We start from the raw sequence: 19,141 nt of genomic DNA, 5'->3' as shown, positions 1-19,141 counted from the left end.
GTCGGGCGGGTTTGTTTGACCCCGCGTTTTTCAGAAATTTGGCTAGAAGCGTTCTGTAGAAAAACCATTTTTACCATGTTTTAACGTGAGGTAAGAGACTCGTTATATTTTGTTTATGTTTCCTATGGACTCCAGCTATTAGAAAACTGTAATATCTATATATTTGAGATCATCCTTTATTCTCTGTTTAACAGTGTTTCTTGGGTTGTCTTCAGCCACGTTATTGACTTTCCTGAGTATTTTACTGCGGGCATCATGCAAATTTGTTGTGAAAATTTATCAATTTTGTTCTATCAGGGCATTGCATACAAGCATTTGTGAAAATAGAAGTGAAAACAGAAATTTTTAATTCATGCAAATGATGCAATATATTTCCCCTGCTAACTATTTTGGATGTTGTTTTGGAGGTTTTGAAAAGACTGTTGCAAACAAAATCATTTCCGTTGTAATTTTGTCTTGGTCAAACTACATGTGCTGGTCTCTTGGTGGATGGAAAAAAAATGCTAAGTACTTATTTATTTATTTATTCATTCAGACTTCAAAAACATCAAAAACACAGTACAAATAGGGTCTACATGTACTTGAAATGTATAACAACATTATGAAAACATTAAAGACATACAAAAAAAACAAAGAACAAACCAAATCCTAGGGATTGCCCAAAAAGAGAACCAAATCATTAGCCAAAAGAGCAATCCCGTTAGGTATAAACATAAAAACAAGCAATCAAATAGGGGAACATTTTGGAAATAAAAATTAACCATTTAAAACATTGGCCAGAGAGCATTTCAACATTTTGAAAAGTAAAACTGGCATACAAGCAAATATTGAGCATTCACTCACAAACAGAACTATCAAAGCCATTATACACTTTCGGTGAAGAAAACAAAAGAAAGTTCACAGATTTACAAATAATTTACAGGGTTTACAGAAGGTAATGGTGAAGGACTTCTCTTGAAACACTGTTCCATGAAATGCTTTACTTTTTGAGAAAACATTAAAACAATATCAATTCTCGATAGCGATAATTACAGACTTATTTTAAACACATGTCATGACACGGCGAAACGTGCGGAAACAAGAGTGGGTTTTCCCATTATTTTCTCCCGACTCCGATGTCCGTTTGAGCCTAAATTTCCACAGGATTGTTATTTATGTAAGTTGTGATACACGATTAAGTGTGGGACTTCGACAATAGTGTCCAATGGCTTTAAGACAACCTTTTTACTCTGACACACTCCTTTAAGTTTAATTTTTTAAACTAACATTATTTTAAGTGGATTTCCCGCTCCAGGGGAGAAGTTACTTGTACCAACAGCAGAAAAAGAACTACATGTACCGATTTAAAGGAACACGTTGCCTTGGATCGGACGAGTTAATCTATAAAAAGCGTTTGTAACTTTTTTTTATGAAATGCATGGTTGGAAAGATGTTTTAAAAGTAGAATACAATGATCCACACAAGTTTGCCTTGAAATTGCGTGGTTTTCCTTTTACTGTGTGAACTAACACGGTCGGCCATTTATGGGAGTCAAAAATTTGACTCCCATAAATGGCCGACCGTGTTAGTCGACGAGGTAAAAGGAAAACCACGCAATTTCAAGGCATGTTTGTGTGGATCATTGTATTCTACTTTTACATCTTTCTACCCATAATGCATTTTATAAAAAACGGTTACAAACGCTTTTCAAAGATCAACTCGGCCGATCCAAGGCAACGTGTTTCTTTAATTGCTGTGATCATAACAAAAACAAACTCATTGCCCTAAGAGTCATTCTCAAATGTCAAAACCATAAATAATAAGTCTATTAGAAAATGGTTTCATTTATTTTAATGGACATGTCATCAGTTACGTTATTAAAGGCTGACAGATTAGTCTCAAATGTCAGGTTTGAAAAACAACAAACACCGAAAACAAATGTCATTCATTACGTCAATAGACAATTTTCTTTTATAGTAAAAGTAGAAAAACTCTCTCCACCCCCTGGAGATCAAGTCTCTGTTTCATTTATTTATGTGTAATGAACAGCAATGTAGTCATGAGGTTGGTCAATCATTATTGGGTATAAATGCATTCAAAACACTTCAAATGTCAAATTTAGAGTTTAAAGACAGTGGACACTATTGGTAATTGTCAAAAACTAGTCTTCACAGTTGGTGTATCTCAACATATACATAAAGTAACAAACCTGTACAAATTTGAGCTCAATTGGTCATCGAAGTTGTGAGATATTAATGAAAGGAAAAAAACACCTTTGTCGCACCATGGCCACACGAAGTTGTGTGCTTTCAGATGCTTGATTTCGAGACCTCAAGTTCTAAATCCGAGGTCTCAAAATCAAATTCGTAGAAAATTACTTCTTTCTTGAAAACTATGGCACTTCAGAGGGAGCCGTTTCTCACAGTGTTTTATACCATCAACCTCTCCTTATTACTCGTTACCAAGAAAGGTTTTATGCTAATAATTATTTTGAGTAATTACCAATAGTGTCCACTGCCTTTAAAGGCTGACAGATAAGTCTCAAATGTCAGGTTTGAAGAACAACAAACTCAGAAACAAATGTCATTCATTACTTCAATTGACAACGAAGAAAAAATAAATATATACTGTACATCAATAATTGTTTTGGGTTTTTTTTTAAATAGTGAAAATAGAAAAACTCTCTCCACCCCCTGGAGATCAAGTCTCTGTTTCATTTATTTATGTGTAATGAACAGTAATGTAGTCATGAGGTTGGTCAATCATTATTGGGTATAAATGAATTCAAAACACTTCAAAATGTCAAATTTAGAGTTTAAACAATCATGATTGAAATTATGGGTTTGGGGTACTGGTTGGCTGACACGAAACACAATGTAAACAGATTTACATTACGGTTTGAAGTTAATGATGATAGAAAGCTTCCCTTAAAATATTAACTTGAAGTTTTTGAAACAATGTCACAAAAATTTTGATTTTAGCACGTTCAATGTATTTACCAGCATTGGTCATGTGCTAAAATTATTTTAGTGACATTGTCTCAAAAACTACAGTACCTCAGCGAATAATATTTTGAACGAAATTTTTAAAGCATTTTTAGCATTTCAAACATGTTTTCTTGACAATGGTTTACCAATTTCTTGAAGACTATAGCACCTCAGCAAGTAATATTTTAAGGTAAGCTTGGCTACTATCATTATCTTCATAAATATGTGGACATTGTGTTTTGTGTTACAAAAAGTAACCAAACCCTTAAATGAGTGTGGTGAGTATAGTTGATTGTCTTGGTTCGTGTGGTTCGTGTAGTGTTTGGAGCTGTACATGTACATGTATGTAAGCGACAGGAAAAGAAATAACGAGATGGTTTGTCAGTTTTAATGAGTTTTTATGGAGATACTCATCAGGTGAAGATCCATTGATGGACTAACATTTGTATAATGTAATGAGGAGAAGCTTGTGTTGGATTGGTTTTTGGAATAGTAATTATTCCACACCATTAAGTTTCACCACTTAGACAGGGGAAACTCCAGCAATCTGCATCAGTGAACCCTCAGTGGCCTTCAAGCTCTACATCTTCATACTCGGATACATGTAATTATGGCCATAGGAAATGAAAAAGACATGAGAATGTAGGTCACATATTTTTACATTGCATGTAGTATTATATGTGCGCTGGATGGCAGCGTGTTATGAGGAATAACAAACATGTGTACCTTGGTAATTCTTGCCATGATTTCACTCTCCACATTGATCTGATGTTTATTTTATAAAATAAAAAAAAATCATTTAGAACTCGGCACACATTTTAAAGACAGTGGACACTATTGGTAATTACTCAAAATAATTATGAGCATAAAACCTTACTAGGTAATGAGTAATGGGGAGAGGTTGATAGTATAAAACATTGTGAGAAACGGCTCCCTCTGAAGTAATGTAGTTTTTGAGAAAAAAAGTAATTTTCCACGGATTTGATTTGGAGACCTCGGATTTAGAACTTGAGGTCTCGAAATCAAGCATCTGAACCCACACAACTTTGTGTGACAAAGGTGTTTTTGGTTTCATTATTATCTCGCAACTTCGACGAGCGATTGAGCTCAAATTTTCACAGGTTTGTTATTTTATGTTTATGATGAGATACACCAAGTGAGAAGACTGGTCTTTGACAGTTACCAATAGTGTCCAGTGTCTTTAAGCAGTCCTTTTCAGGGCCCTCGACACGAGGCTGCTTAAGAAAGTATGTATTGGTGAGATGAACTGGGCCCAATTTCATAGAGCTGCTTAAGCACAATATTTTGCTTAAGCAAAAAAAATCCTTGCTTAGTAAAATCAGATTACCGGCCAAGACTCCGCTCAATTGTTATGCTAAGTAAACAACAGCTAAATACCAGTCACAGGGAATGTATATGTCATGAAATTGTGGCCAGTAACATGTGTAAAATAAGCAAGCCATTTTCGTGCTTAAGCAAATATTTTGCTTAAGCAGCTCTATGAAATTGGCCCCAGGTTTGAATCACGCCGGGGGCAATATGGTGCACGGTGCAATATAGCAATAACTGGGCCCAATTTCATAGAGCTGCTAAGCACACAAATTTGCTTAGCATGACAATTTCTTCCTTGATAAAAACAGGATTACCAACCTATTTCATTTTTTTTGCATAATTGTTTGTTATTGGTATTCAGCTGTTGTTTGCTTATCCTGATAATCGTGTGGAAGTTTGGTTGGTAACCTTGTTTTTATCAAGGAAGAAATCTCATGCTAAGCTAATTTTTGTGCCTAGCTCAGCTCTATGAAATTGGGCCCTGGTCTCATATAGGTCGTACTTCAATGCGTAGCCTCTATATTTTGCACACAAAAAAACTGAGTGTTTTTGATACTGTACCCCTAGAGGTGTGATAAAGCGCTAATATAAGTACCTAGTATCCTTATACTTAAAGGCAATGGGCACTATTAGTAATTGTCAAAGACTAGCCTTAACTGTTGGTGTGTCTCAACATATGCATAAAATAACAAACCTTTGAAAATTTGAGCTCAATCGGCCATCGAACTTGCAAGATAATAATGAAAGACAAAAACACCCTCAAGTGTCACACGAAGTTGTTTGCATTTAGATGGTTGATTTCGAGACCTCAAGTTCTAAATCTGAGGTCTCGAAATCAAATTTGTGGAAAATTACTTCTTTCTCAAAAACTATCGCACTTCAGAGGGAGCCATTTCTAACAATGTTTTATATCATCAACCTCTCCCCATTACTCGTTACCAAGTAAACGTTTTATGCTAATTATTAATTTGAGTAATTACCAATAGTGTCCACTGCCTTTAATGACAGGGAAGTCAGGTTGGCGCAGCACCGCGAGGCAAGACACAACTGGTGTCTTGCCTTGCCTTCCACCTCTGGGGACCCTGCTTCGAATCCTACTGGTGGGCTCTATGTGGATTGGGTTTTTCAGTCTCTACCTGACTGCGAGGGTTTCCCTTGAACAATTCTCTGGGGTTTTCCTCCCACTTCTTAAACTGAAATTTCTTCATTGTCTTCTCACCTTGTCTTGATGCCGAATGATAATTCTTTGACAAGAATTATCATAGTTGTAGTTTGTAGACAGGAGAAACAATTTGAACAAACTATTTTTAGGAGTTTTATTAAAGGTTGCTGTATGCAATTTCATATTCCCAAAGATGATGAATGGAAACTTCAGTACAAGCTCTGGGGTGGATTTCACAAAGAGTTTAGGACTAGTCTTATCTCGAATTAGGACCAGTAACTCGTCCTAACTTAGGACTATCCATGCAATTTGTACATCTCCTAGGACTCCTAACTCTTTGTGAAATCGACCCCTGGGTTTGTCTAATTAAAAAACAAGGTCAAAGTTAAAGGGCGAGTTGGTCTATGAAAAGCGTTTGAAACCGTTTGTTATGGAATGCATATATAGTTGGAAAGATGGTTTAAAAATTTGACCCCACAAAATGTTGGCTGTGTTAGTTCACAATGTATGTAATGGAAAACCGTGCAACTTTGAGGCATATTTGTGTAGATCATAGTTTTCTACTGTTAAAGCATCTTTCCAACCACATTTCTCAACAAACGATTTCAAACACTTTTCATAGATCAACTCGCCCGATCCAAGGCAACGTGTCCCTTTAATTAAGCAAGGCTTCTGCATGGTACCGACCCAAATCTTGTGTAATGGTAGAGTAGCGATCTTGCTGACTGTTGATTGAAAGCCGGAAGACCTGATCCTTGAGTTGCTGAGGGCAAGAGTTTTTAAGCCAGCCGAACCCAATATAAGCCTCGGTGTGCGATTTATCTAATGCAAGTATAGCAGCAATTCAAATGGCATGTAGGTCATGGACAGACGACTGAAAGAACTGACATTTAAGGAAGAATTTGTGTTTTTTTATTAAGTGGTGCAGATGATTTTGTGATACATGGAATATGAACAAAATCCTGTATACGGTGACGAGTAGAACGCCAACTTGAACATATAGGAACATTACAGAATTGGTTTTTGCTAACAAAGCAGTTGCTGGCAGTGTAAGCAGTATGTGTAATCCACCAAACATAAACCATGGAGGTAGACTGACTACCAAGGAGTTAATTTTGTTTTTTTTAAGCAGTGCTTTTAAAGTGTTATAAAAGGTCATGCATAAATGTACTTTACAATGGGCATGCTTCATGGCATGCATGGCGGCATTTGCCACCTAGTACACATGTTGTACAGTACATTGTACATGTCAATTCCTGTGATAACCACTTAAAATCAATTAGTGTCAATGTGGTACTCCCACATGCAGTTCAGACAACCCCCCCCCCCCCCCCATTGTATACATTTTGTTTTCCTTCCCCAATCTATGAAGAAACAAAACATATAACAGATATATAAACAAAACAGAACAGTAAAATCTATGAACAAATTGGGAAAGTGTACAATGATTTAGACAATCTCAACCTGCCACTTATACATTGCAGATTAAGGTCTGTGAACTTTCATAACTCCATCACTCTGAAATCCTTTTAGGGAGAATTAAGACCTTGACTTTCTGTATGGGTAGCCATTTAAGCATCAAAGAGCATCACTTGTCATAAGGTTCCCTGTAGAGTGATTAAAGGAACATGTTGCCTTGGATCGGTCGAGTTGGTCTTTGAAAAGCGTCCGGAAACTGTTTGTTATAAAATGCATATGGGTAGAAAGATGTTGTAAAAGTAGAATACAATGATCTACACAAATATGCCTCGAAATTGCGTGGTTTTCTTTTACCTAGTCAACTAACATGGTCGGCCATTTATGGGAGTCAAATTTTAAAACATCTTTCTCATCATATGCATTTCATAACAAATGGTTACGAACGCTTTTTATAGACCAACTCGTCTGAGCCAAGGCAACGTGTTCCTTTAAGGATCTACAGTATGCAGTGTTCAGATTCATCATGTTTCATAGCAATGTCACGAAAATGCCATCAGTTTTTATATCAGTGGCACTTTGGTTCTACTATGTTTTGCTAATTAGCAAACAAAAAACTTTCAGATGCCTTAAAAAAAGCTTCAGGCTTGAAGTATTTTCAAGATGCAAATATTGTAGTGAGAAACTACTTCTTTCTCAAAACTTTTATTAACATTTGGAATAAATGATTTGATGTTATAGTTGATGTTTTGATGTATTATTTCTATTTGTTAATTGGCCTCGACTTGTGGTTTTAATGAAATAAATATAAATACATATTGTACAAACATAACATGGTTTGAGGGTGACTAGTCGATATTAGCTCCCCGAGGTATTGGAAGTTGACAAACTAGGTTCCGAGGCGAAGCCGACGGAACTAGTTTGTCAACTAGTATTGGAGTAAAACAATGTCACAAAAATATGCAAAAACTACAGCACCTCCAGCAAGTAATATTTTAAGGAAAGCCTTCATTATCCTTCATTATCTTCAAACTGAATAAGTTTAATGTTAATCTGTGGACGTTGTGTTTGTGTTACCAGTCTTTTTATAGTCAAGCGAAAGATCCCTTAAGAAATTCCCTTGGTGACTTTCTCACCTTGCCACCTGATATCTCTCAGCCGTGCAGTTCACTCCCTTAACATTTACTCACGACGGACGTTGTGTAAGTACTTTCCTCGAAATGCCATTTGACGACCTTTGTCAGGAGTAAATATTCTCCCTTCTGCTGCATTGTGAAAGGAGATTCTGTTCTCTGGAGTGAAAGTTTATGTTACGCCGGTGTCCGCTGAAGTGCTATGTACGGTTAATTTTAGTCTCAGGGACTCTCCGGCCATTGAATGCAAAATTCAATCTAGGTCAGTAGCTTGCATTATATTGACCACACTCTGTATAGTTGGTCAGCGTTAATGAAATATAAATTGCTAAACAAATTGATTTGCTCTCAAGCAGGTACTACTTACAAACAGGACTTACAGACAGCATTTTGGGCTAGTCAACTGACTGTTTGTGCTCATAATTGATTAATTATTTACATTAAACTTTCATGTACACTGTTTGAAGATGTAGAAAGCTAACCCTTAAAATATTACTTGCTGAGGTGCTGTAGTTTGTAAGAAATGAGTAAAGCAATGTCACAAAAATACGTTTTACTCGCTAAAATAATTGTTTTCTTTATAGACGAAATTTATTTTGGTGACATTGTTTTACTCATTTCTTAAAAACTACTGCACCTCAGTAAGTGACGTTTTAAGGGTTTTCTTGCTTTGTTTTCCAAGGTTCTTCCTTTAGCTCTTGTCTAATTATTGGCTGTTGGGGGTTATCCTTGAATAGTTTTGTGCTATCTTCTTATTTTGGTGTTCTATTTTGGTTAATCTTATTTCATTGTCTTTTCTCATTGTGTATGTATTTTGACATGTTTTTATCCGAATAAATTCAATGTCTTTAAGAAAGAGAGATGTCTTTAAGAAATGTCAATGTCTTTAAGAAAGAGAGAAAACATCAACCCGATTTACCAGGGTATACTAATGCAAGTCAGCCACACACTTGGCGTTCTTACACACAGCGAGATTGGCTGAGTAGAAGGAATTGTTGAATTATTCTAAAATGTATTGATCAAGCTGACCTGCTCAGCTTAGTGATGCACACGGCATGCATCTTATTTTGTTTGGATGAGTGTGGGAAAACAGGGTGTCCAAACAGTGGAACTGAAGAATTCAAATGATTGAATGATATTAGAGTAATGCACAGCTTCAAGATGACAACTTTAAATTCTCTCTTTTTTTATCGATTTTATAAAATTTACATTTTAGCATAGCTGCCGACTCTCCCTGATTCTGCAGAAAGTTCCCAGGGCCCAATTTCATAGAGCTGCTAAGCACAACAATTTGCTAAGCATGAAATTTCTTCCTTGATAAAAACAAGATTACCATCAAAATTTCCACGTGATTTTCAGGATAAGCAAACAACAGCTAAATACCAGTAACAAGCAATCCGCAACACATGGAAATTTGGTTGGTAATCCTGTTTTTATCTAGGAAGAAATTTCATGCTTAGCAAATTTTTGTGCTTAGCAGCGCTATGAAATTGGGCCCTGATAATAAACAAATTTGTCCATGCTCTGATGAACACCTCCCTGATTATGGGAACTGTTTCCCTATTATGCTGAGTGTAATGTCTCCCTGATTGTCAAAATGAAAACTCTCTCTTTTTATCGATTTTATAAAATTTACATTTTAGTAGAGCTGCTGACATCTCTCGAGTCTGCAGAAAGTTCCCTGAAAATAAACCAATCTTTTCATACCAAATTTGAAAATCTCCATGAACTGTTTCCCTATTATGCTGAGTGTACACTATGTCTCCCTGACTGTCAAAATGAAAACTTTAAACTCTCTCTTTTTATCGATTTTATAAAGTTTACATTTTAGTAGAGCTGCCGACTCTCCCGGCTGAATCTGCAGAAAGTATCCTGAAGAAAGAAACCCCAATCTTTTCATGTTCTGTTGAAAATCTCCCTGATTATGGAAACAGTTTCCTATTATGCTGAGCAACGAGGCGTATCTCGTGATAATGATTCGTGTACATGTATGGGCAAACAAAAAAGTGTATCTACCTCATTGTTGTACAAAATCTCTCCGATTGCAAAACGAAAATGTTCGCAGTTCTGTTTAGGCCTAACCCTACATGTATTTCATTGATGGCTTATGAATAATGTCAGATTCACGTCTTGAGTGCCTGGAAGGATTCTGCCAGATGTACCTTTGACCTTCAGATCCATTTCACCAGTAGATTCCCAGTCAATTCACCCATACACATCTGTAGTGAATAAAACTACATGTAGGCATACGCACATTGAACATAATGCACATGATGCTGCATGCAGACGATCGAAAGTGCAAGCTAGCAAACTACATAATCACTTAGGACCAATACAAACTCAGATAAGGAAAGCTTAGGCACTGCGGCGTTTATCCCAATGAAATCTTAGTATCCTACAAAATCATTGGGCCTCTAAGATATGTGCCTGTGTACATGTACATGTATCCTTGGGGATGGGGACCAGTATACAATTGTTGCAAGCTGTGACGGGGTCCATGGCGTTTTATACACTCGAGGGGGAAAATGGAACCAAAGGCGAAGCCGAGGGTAACATTTTCCCTCGAGGGTGTACAAAACCCATGGACCCCAGTCACAACGTGCAACAATTGTTTTGTTATACCTTTGTATAATCGTTATTCCTCTTCTCGAAGTTCTGTTGTCATCTTCAAACATTATTACGATGGACTACATGTATTCATTGTTTAATAAGCAGACGAACAAGAAACAATTCCCTTGAACCCGCGGTTGTTTCGTACACAGCGCGAAATCGACCAACGCTGGGAACGATCAAAAGAAACAATTCCCTTGAACCCGCGGTTGTTTCGTACACAGCGCGAAATCGATCAAGGTGATGTACACCGGTGTACATCACTTTTCATGTTACCCGACCCCCGTCGAGCCATGTAACATGCGTTTTTGTTGCGCGTCACATGATTGGTTCTCGACCAATCAAACTCCGCAGTTTGTTACCGAGGTATAACAATCTTTTTTGTTGACTAATCCAAGCCTGGCAAGTAACGGATAAATTTTGAGCAGCTGAAAATTTGTTAACGGATTCATGAAGTTTTCTGTTTCTGTTTTACAGAAGTTTGTTTTATATTTACCAGCATGTTTATTGGCCAGAGAAATTTTCATCGGGTGTGCCTCTTTAATTTTTCTAATGAATATTCATGAACTGTCAACACGGCTTTTGCATGGGCATGATGGACTATGTAAATGAGCTACCTGTCTGCTGTTGTTGGACCTTCCTCAGCAAATCCAGTTGTTATTGCCCAAAGTGGGTGTCTCTAAATACAACACGTTACTAATCAACGTTGACACATATCGATGTTTGTATTTGTCAGCGATAGCATTATAAATATATCTTATGCAAACAAGCATTAACTGAGAGCTTACTGAACTTTGCCTCGCAGGGAAGGCTGTACATGGCCGGCCGGCCCCATCGTCCGACCGTGAGTACTCTCTGAGGTCATACTAAGGCATAGCAAGCTGAATTTGTAGCACCCGGAAATCTTGTGGATCTTGAAATTGCAGACATTGTGGGCTCCAATTTGACGTAAGTTTGTTTTTATGTAATCATTTATTTACTTTGACAACAAGGAATTCAAAACAAGTTAAAAGATGTAAGCCAGAATTTGGAAAAACATGGTCTTAACTTTCTCTGAAATTGAACAATAGGGGAACAGTTTTTACAAATTAATGAACAAACAAGGTCTTTGCCAAAAAGTAAAATAAGATTTTCAAAATATATGTACGTGTAACCTACTGCTTGCTAACCACACATTGTTTATCAACATGTTATTGTTGTGAAACATAGTTTTAAAAGAAAAAAGGCAAGGCTCTAGAAAATTATTTGGTTTTGGATTTGTTTTTTCCGAGTCGGATTACTTTTCAAGGTCTTTTCAAAGCAGTTGATTACATCTATTTTTAAGGTGTGTCAAAGAGATGGGACTTTGGGTAGAAGCCTGTGGTGTATTACAAACCTTGCCAAATGCGCCAGTGCTTGAACTACAACACTTGTACATTACTCCTCATTTTATGTTGGTGTACTTCTTCATTGGTTTAATTCAATTCAATTCAATTCAATTGTTTATTGTCACACATATAAATACATATACAGTGAAATTCACTTCGGCTTGCGAGTCTAAAAATATTAACAATCAAAAATTACAAAAAATACAGAAAACCCTAAAACCACATAGGCATACAATAACGAACAAATAAACAGTATGCGCACAATATGCAGAGAGACAATAACAGTAACAAAATTGCAAACCCCAAAAACAAATTAAAAAGTATTAATCATTAAGTAACCTTATTGCACTGGGATAAAAACTATTGCGAGTACGGTTGGAGTCGACTCTGATCGCTCTATATCGCTTACCTGATCTCATTAATTCAAACAAACTGTTCGCAGGGTGAAATTCATCCGAAATAATAGATCTAGATTTCTTCAGAACCCGAGCAGTATAAAGTTTATCCAAAGCAGGAAGCTTTTAAGAACCATGGTGTTTTTCCATAGTAAAGGTAAAATCACATGTGAGGGAAGTATAAATTTGCACTGGTGAAGTGGGCACCATTAGTAGTCAGTGACCAGCCGTAGATTTCACCACATTCCTCCTAACTTACATGTAGGATTAATATTAGGACTTAGGCGAGTTAAGTTCCGTAACCATAGGCGTTAAGCCCAGTTCATACTTCCTGCGAATGCGAATGCGAATGCGATACAAATGTTGACGTCACAAATTCGCAACAAAAAATTCGCAGCAGTTGAACTCCGCCCAACTCACTTGCGAATATCGCTGCGAAAGGAGGGTTGTGATGTCAAATTTACGTAAATTCGCTTCGCATTCGCATTCGCACAAAGTATGAACCGGGCTTTAGGATGCATTGAACCCATCCTAGGTTAGGATGAGTTACTCGTCCTAATTGGAGATAAGATTAATCCCAGCATTTTGTGAAATCAGCTGTGCAAAGGGCATTTGGAGGCATGCACGCAACCACCCCCATTAGCCTCTGTGAAGTATCAGGCCTGCACACGTACATGTAGGTGGTCATGTAATGCTAGAATGCAATTAATCCTAGGAGCTTCAATCATAAACTGCTAAGTAATGTTTTGAAATACTTGTGAAATTGATGACCAAATTAAGGAGCTTCTCAAATGCCCAAATGGTAGGGAACGTTCTACATGTACATGTAATTGATTCAGCTATGTATGTATTCAAGTGGTTGACAGCCGTCAATTTCACAAAACTCTTCCTAAATTAAGACTAATCTTATGGACTTAGGACGAGTCCCAACCCTGCACTGTAGCATGCAGACCTTAAGATTAATCCTAAATTAGGACGAGTTACTCGTCCTAACTTGAGATAAGACGAGTCCTAACTCTTTGTGAAATCGACTGCTGGTCCTTTTCATCTTTCAAAATGCTAAGTTACATCTACATGTATATGTAGGATTGTTCCCAAAGTTAGGTACAATGTCACGGTTCAGGAGAATGGTCTGGGGGTCCACTGGAGTGCTAACCTTTTGTCGAGCCCTTTGAGGCAAGGACAGCTTCGTAGAGCTGCGATCCCAAGCGACTGGAAATGGAGACCACTTGCGTGAGTCATGTCGAGCCACAGAGGCCTTTTTTAACCAGGGCCCAATTTCATAGAGCTGCTAAGCACAACAATTTGCTTTTGCTTAGCATGAGATTTCTTCCTTGATAAAAACAGTATTACCAACCGAATTTCCATTTGTTGCATATTGCTTGTTACTGGGATTCAGCTGTTGTTTGCTCATCCTGAAAATCACGTGGAAATTTGGTTAGTTATCCTGTTTTTATCAAGGAAGAAATTTCATGCTAAGCAAATTTTTGTGCTAAGCAGCTCTATGAAATTGGGCCCTGTTTGAACCTGTTTGAAACGTGTACATATTCATAACTTGTGTGCAAAGTGCTGAGCATTTAACCAATCCCCCCCCAAAACGTTTTATAAACGAATCAAATGTGGATGATTGTTGTTTTCTCAGGCATCTGCATAAGTTGTTAATGTACATGTATGCTGAGTCCTGCCCCCTGTCACTTCTGATTGGTATGGACTTTAGCTTCTGATTTGGTAGCAAAAGTCGAGATTTATAAAGAAAAACATAAAAAAACGCAATTGAGTTAGGATAGCAAGTTTTTCTTGTACACTGACTTTTCAACCACTTTTATGCACGCACACACAATAGAGATGTTTCATTTCACTGTAATGTATGTTTGAGCATAATTTGTGAGTAATGATTGAGTAAATTGAACAGGGCATTGTGGCAAGAGCCATCGAGACAAAAACATTACTGAACTTCTTTCTCTTCAGCCGAGTGTCCCTGTATAGCCTGCGGCAAGTGTTCAAATTTCCACAACATCCAGACCGAAAAATCAAAGGTTGACTGTTCAGAAAAGAGTAGGTTTGCGCTTCTTCGATCTGCATTCTGAGTACATGTTAGACACTGGTCATGCTCAGTAGAGTCTAGAGTAGTTTCTTGTCTGATTGTTGCGCGTGCATGGTATCGGAACCCGCTGGGACTGCCATTTATTACAGGAATGACGCTGGCCAAAAGCGTTTTTTTTTTCCTTCTTTTTATTTTGCTCTCCTCTTTTGCTGATTCCTCTTCATCAAGACATTTGTAAATTGCAATCCACTACAAGAAAACAATCTTCCATCGCCCTCTCTCCCTCTCCCTCTCTTGGGCATTGGAGCAAATTTCCTGAGATGATTCGAGAGATGTCGAAGTTAAGGGAGAATTTTTCCATATCATGTCAGTCTGGGGAATTTGTGGGAGTATCAGAGAGCTCTGATAAAGACTTGTTAATAACTGACTTGTTCAAGTGCATGCGGGTCATTGTTTACCGTTCGAGTCGGTGCCCAAGCCATTGTCGTCGCCCCCGATTAAACGCTGTGATCCAGAGTTAACCTTACTGTGGTACAAGTCAGTGTAAATAGGTGAGTAAGCGCTTTGGAAAACTTTGATTCCTGTGTCTAATATTGGTTTCGTTTGAGAAGTGCAAATTCCAGGTCCTTCAGTGTGACCACAACGTAATAATGATCCCATGTTGGCTGGTACATGTACGTGTACGAACATGTACACGTACATGTAGACCTAGAAGTTCAAAGTAAACACTTGGTTTTTGTAGGATTTCACAATGCTGTGATTGCTGGGTTGTTTTTGGTGGTCGTTGCTGGAAATACATGTACACTGGGAGAGGAGATTCATGACTTCTAGAGATGATGTTCTCTGGAGTGTTTAATGTTAAATTTTCACGAGATTTTGAATGTCATCTGAAGTAAAAAGAAAAAAAATAGTAATTTCGATTGCCTCCATGCCCCCTGGAGCCAATTTTACAAAGCAATAAAATTCATCGCAAATTGTAAGTAGTACCACGTTGATTTGTATTGTGGCATAGGCCTTGCTTGCAACTGCGACTGATTTGCAGTGAAGATCAATTTAAGATCTTTGTGAAATCGGCCCCTGGTCATTGCCTTGGTGCCCTTGAAATACTCCAGTAGAAATTTAAAATTGCCTCATAGGGTGCCCTTTAACCAAGGAGAAAATGCCTTTGTGCCCTTGTCGTTTTCAAAAACGAAGCATACAGGACTAATGGCAATCTTGAGTTGTCCGTTAAATACTTGTATCAAAGATCTTTTAGGAGAAGAGGGCAATCTGTCAATCATGGAATCTCCAAACGATGTCATCACGGAAGCACCAGCTCCTTACAAAACACTTTGTTTAAACATTCATTTATTCACCCCTTGTATGTTTTCTCTTAAGTTCTCTCTCGCACTTCTGAAAACACACCTGTCCATGTAATTGCTAGAAGTGCCTCTAGGGTTCAATGACAAGAAGGCTGTCTCAGTCAGCTGTGTTGGTCACTCTTTTTTTCAAATCCTCGTCAAAACAGAGAGGCTCAACCGGGGACAGATAATTACACAAAAGACCTTGTTTCCTGGTTGGTTCAAGCTAATCCTTTATCTGAAAGGCTTGAGGGAAAGCAACATACATATACGCAAGACGTTTGTTTCAAGCTATTCATGAGATAAATTCAGGGAAAAAATCTAAAAGAATATATAGGGCTTGCTTGTAGGACTCTTACTGGAGCAGAAAAGTTGTCACAAGGTCAGAACCAAAATGAGAGAACAAAATCTAAACACTCCGTGTGTATAATCTACACAGTGTCGCAATTAGACCTTTTTTGTTATTTGACCAAGTACTAATAAGAGGATATCTTATCTCATCGGTAAAACTTTCATACTCGACAGAATTGAAAGATCGGCCTTCATCAATAATAATTAATATTAATAATAATAATTGTGGCTTCTTATATAGCGCACATGTCCTTCACCCAGTGACGCTCCTGGCGCTGTAACATACAGTGTTTCCTGCAAGATGTGGGACTACGTTTTTAATTATGAGACCTAATTCTGATAGCACCATGTAATGTTTTACATGCTGTGGCGCAATTTGCTGCCGATCGGACCGGGAACACCGGGGCGAACCCCTTCTCTTTTTGATAAGTCCACTGGGTTCTTTTACATGCGTTACATAACACATGGGACCAACGGCTTAACGTCCCATCCGAAGGACGAAGCAATGATGAAGTGTCTTGCTTAAGGACACAGGTGTCACGGCTGGGGATTCGAATCCACTCTCTGTTGATCAGAAACACCAGAGTTTGAATTTGGTGCTCTTAACCGCTCGGCCACGACACTTCCACAAAGTCAATATGGTTGAACATAAAGTTTAAAAACTAAAAGTGAGGTGCGGTATTATAAATTTAAAAAAACAAGTCCACCAGATTTGTTCGGTCACAAGTCTACTGGTCCAACACTAAAAACACTGGGCCTGCAGTTCAGTGTTTTTGAGCCCTGAGTTCAGTTGAATCATGGTTGATCATTCTCAAATCCCATCAACTGCATCCTTGTTTAACAATAGGATGTTACACACAATACGCACAATAATTGTTCTAAAATCTGAATCAAGACTGGTGGTCCAACACTAAAAACACTGGGCCTGCAGTTCAGTGTTTTTTAGCCTTGAGTTCAGTTGAGTCATGGTCTCAAAACCCAACAACGGTTTTCCCGGAACTCTCTGCTAGATACTTTAAGGATGCTATACGCACAATAATTTCTGAAATCTGAATCATGACTTGTGAGCAGCGTGCATTGACACAGTGTAATTGGATTTTACTCTGAGGTTAGTGTACACACTTTGTAGCATTAACAGCTAGCCCAATACACATGAACTTCCATTATAGTGTGGACATTTGTCTTGAGTTGCCGGGCAAACTGTTTGTTTAGGGAATATTTATCCGGATCTATACACAGGATCAGTTTTTGCCACGAAAGACCGTCTTCATAACAACGATAAAAAAGACGTTCTTTGAAGCTTGGAAGTTGCTGGACGGAAAATACAATTTTTTTCCTTGCGAGTTTCTTGCAAATAAACTTGACCCCTGATTTGACCATGTACTGATAGGGACAATTGACTGTATCTTCTTTTCTTTTTTCCCCTTTTTTCTGTCCTTTTTTTTTTCTATTTTTAAGGGGTTTGGGGGGGGTGTTTAGTGTTGAGCTCGAGGAGGGGGAATTGAACACCACAGTGAATGACTAGAAGCTTTTGAGGGATCATAACAATAGACAGTGTACTATCAGCATGTTTCTTGGGACAATCAACTTTATAACACACTATGCCACAACAGTTGTAGGTTGATTCACAGGTGGATGTAGAGAGTAAGCGCCATTTCCCAAGGTGCTTCATTTTTGAATGAGTGTGGTTAACTTGAGAGTGCCACCAGGCTACAATAAATTGCAATGGATTTTGGGCTTAGAAGAGACAGGGTTCTCAACCTTCGACTCGTGAATTTGTACGGTGGGAATCTGTGGAGTTGATGCACCACACATAGAGTGTGTTAGTTCACGACATGGAGACCAGAAGATGTTGTGGTAAATTGAAGTATGCACACATTACAAGGCTTTTTTTTCTTAAAATTTTGAGCAAGTTGGGACATCCCCCATCCAGATCAAATCAACCACCTTGCTTTTACCTTTCATGTTTCCACCTACATGTACCCTACAACTTGTACATTGATATAATGAACACGTTTTTTCTTTCTTTCTGAAACAGTATTTCATGGCTGTTTTAAATTGTGTGCTTAACAAAAATCAGAGTTAATGTGTTGCGTGTACACGCTACCATGGCTACTGTATATATTACATTGTACAGTAAACACAACCTGTACTCCCCCCAGGTTTGAATTAAACATCAGCCTCGGATAGAGACCTAGATAACCAAATCTGCATTTTGTATTTAATTTTTTATTCACCAGCAGTGATGAAATTAACCTTTAAATTGTCCCAAATCGAAGCTGACATCTTGATTAAATATCGCTCCGTATTCCACCCTTGTTACGTACACAGACCTGTTTATCTCACTACGTGCGCTCGACAGTACATCTCATCAATGTACATTAGGCAAGGTTTAGCCCTTGCAGGGCTGGCACACAACGTTCAATTTCTATTAAAGTAACAGCTCGGGACCTGAAGGACATTGTCAGATCTGGTTTTCTTCCAGGGCGCAAGCAGATGTCTGCTCTTATCAGTTCCTTGTCGCATGAGGCAACTTTTGCAGGCAACTTGGAGTCAACCCAACAACAGTGCATACTGCTATAGGACTACTTTGGTTTAGGGCTCAGATTTTACACTGACTTCCTGGAGGCCAGTGAGTTAAAGGCGGTGCACACTATTGGTAATTACTCAAAATAATTATTCGCATTAAACCTTACTTGGTAACGAGTAGTGGGGAGAGCTTGATAGTATAAAACATTGTGAGAAACAGCTGTATATGATGATATCACATCCTTTTAACTGTATATTACACAGAGGTCCACCAAAATTTTAATCAAAATCAACTAATCCGATTGAATTTAATGTAATGCAATTTATATCTTAACATTGAAGTTATGGGTTACGGTTTGCAGTGCACCATGTCCATAATCTCAGTATTGCCAAGGGCGCTTCGTCAAACGGCAAATTGCTTGTGTTCTTGCAAGAGCCGTCTTGGGCATTTCTAAGTAAGCCGATAGCCGGTAACTTTTAATGGCCTGGGGCTCCT

The 19,141-nt window shown here is 38.0% G+C and overlaps 1 protein-coding gene across 4 annotated transcripts in view; it reads left to right on the top strand.

The window, feature by feature from the left end:
* The window catches only part of LOC139952120 (serine/threonine-protein kinase Sgk1-like), a 97,337-nt gene that overhangs the window by 22,428 nt on the left and 55,768 nt on the right, over window positions 1-19,141 (top strand). For 2 of the 4 annotated variants that reach the window (XM_071951084.1, XM_071951082.1), the window contains exon 2: window positions 11,425-11,567. The exons of 1 other annotated variant lie outside the window; for it this stretch is intronic. The gene's annotated coding sequence lies outside the window, so the exon portion shown is untranslated. The remainder of the gene's footprint in view (window positions 1-11,424; window positions 11,568-19,141) is intronic. One more of the 4 variants, XM_071951083.1, reaches the window with a different exon arrangement.

This window comes from Asterias amurensis, chromosome 20 (assembly GCF_032118995.1).
Source record: "Asterias amurensis chromosome 20, ASM3211899v1".
Taxonomy (NCBI): Eukaryota; Metazoa; Echinodermata; class Asteroidea; order Forcipulatida; family Asteriidae; genus Asterias; species Asterias amurensis.
This window is presented reverse-complemented; position numbering and strand designations above follow the sequence as displayed.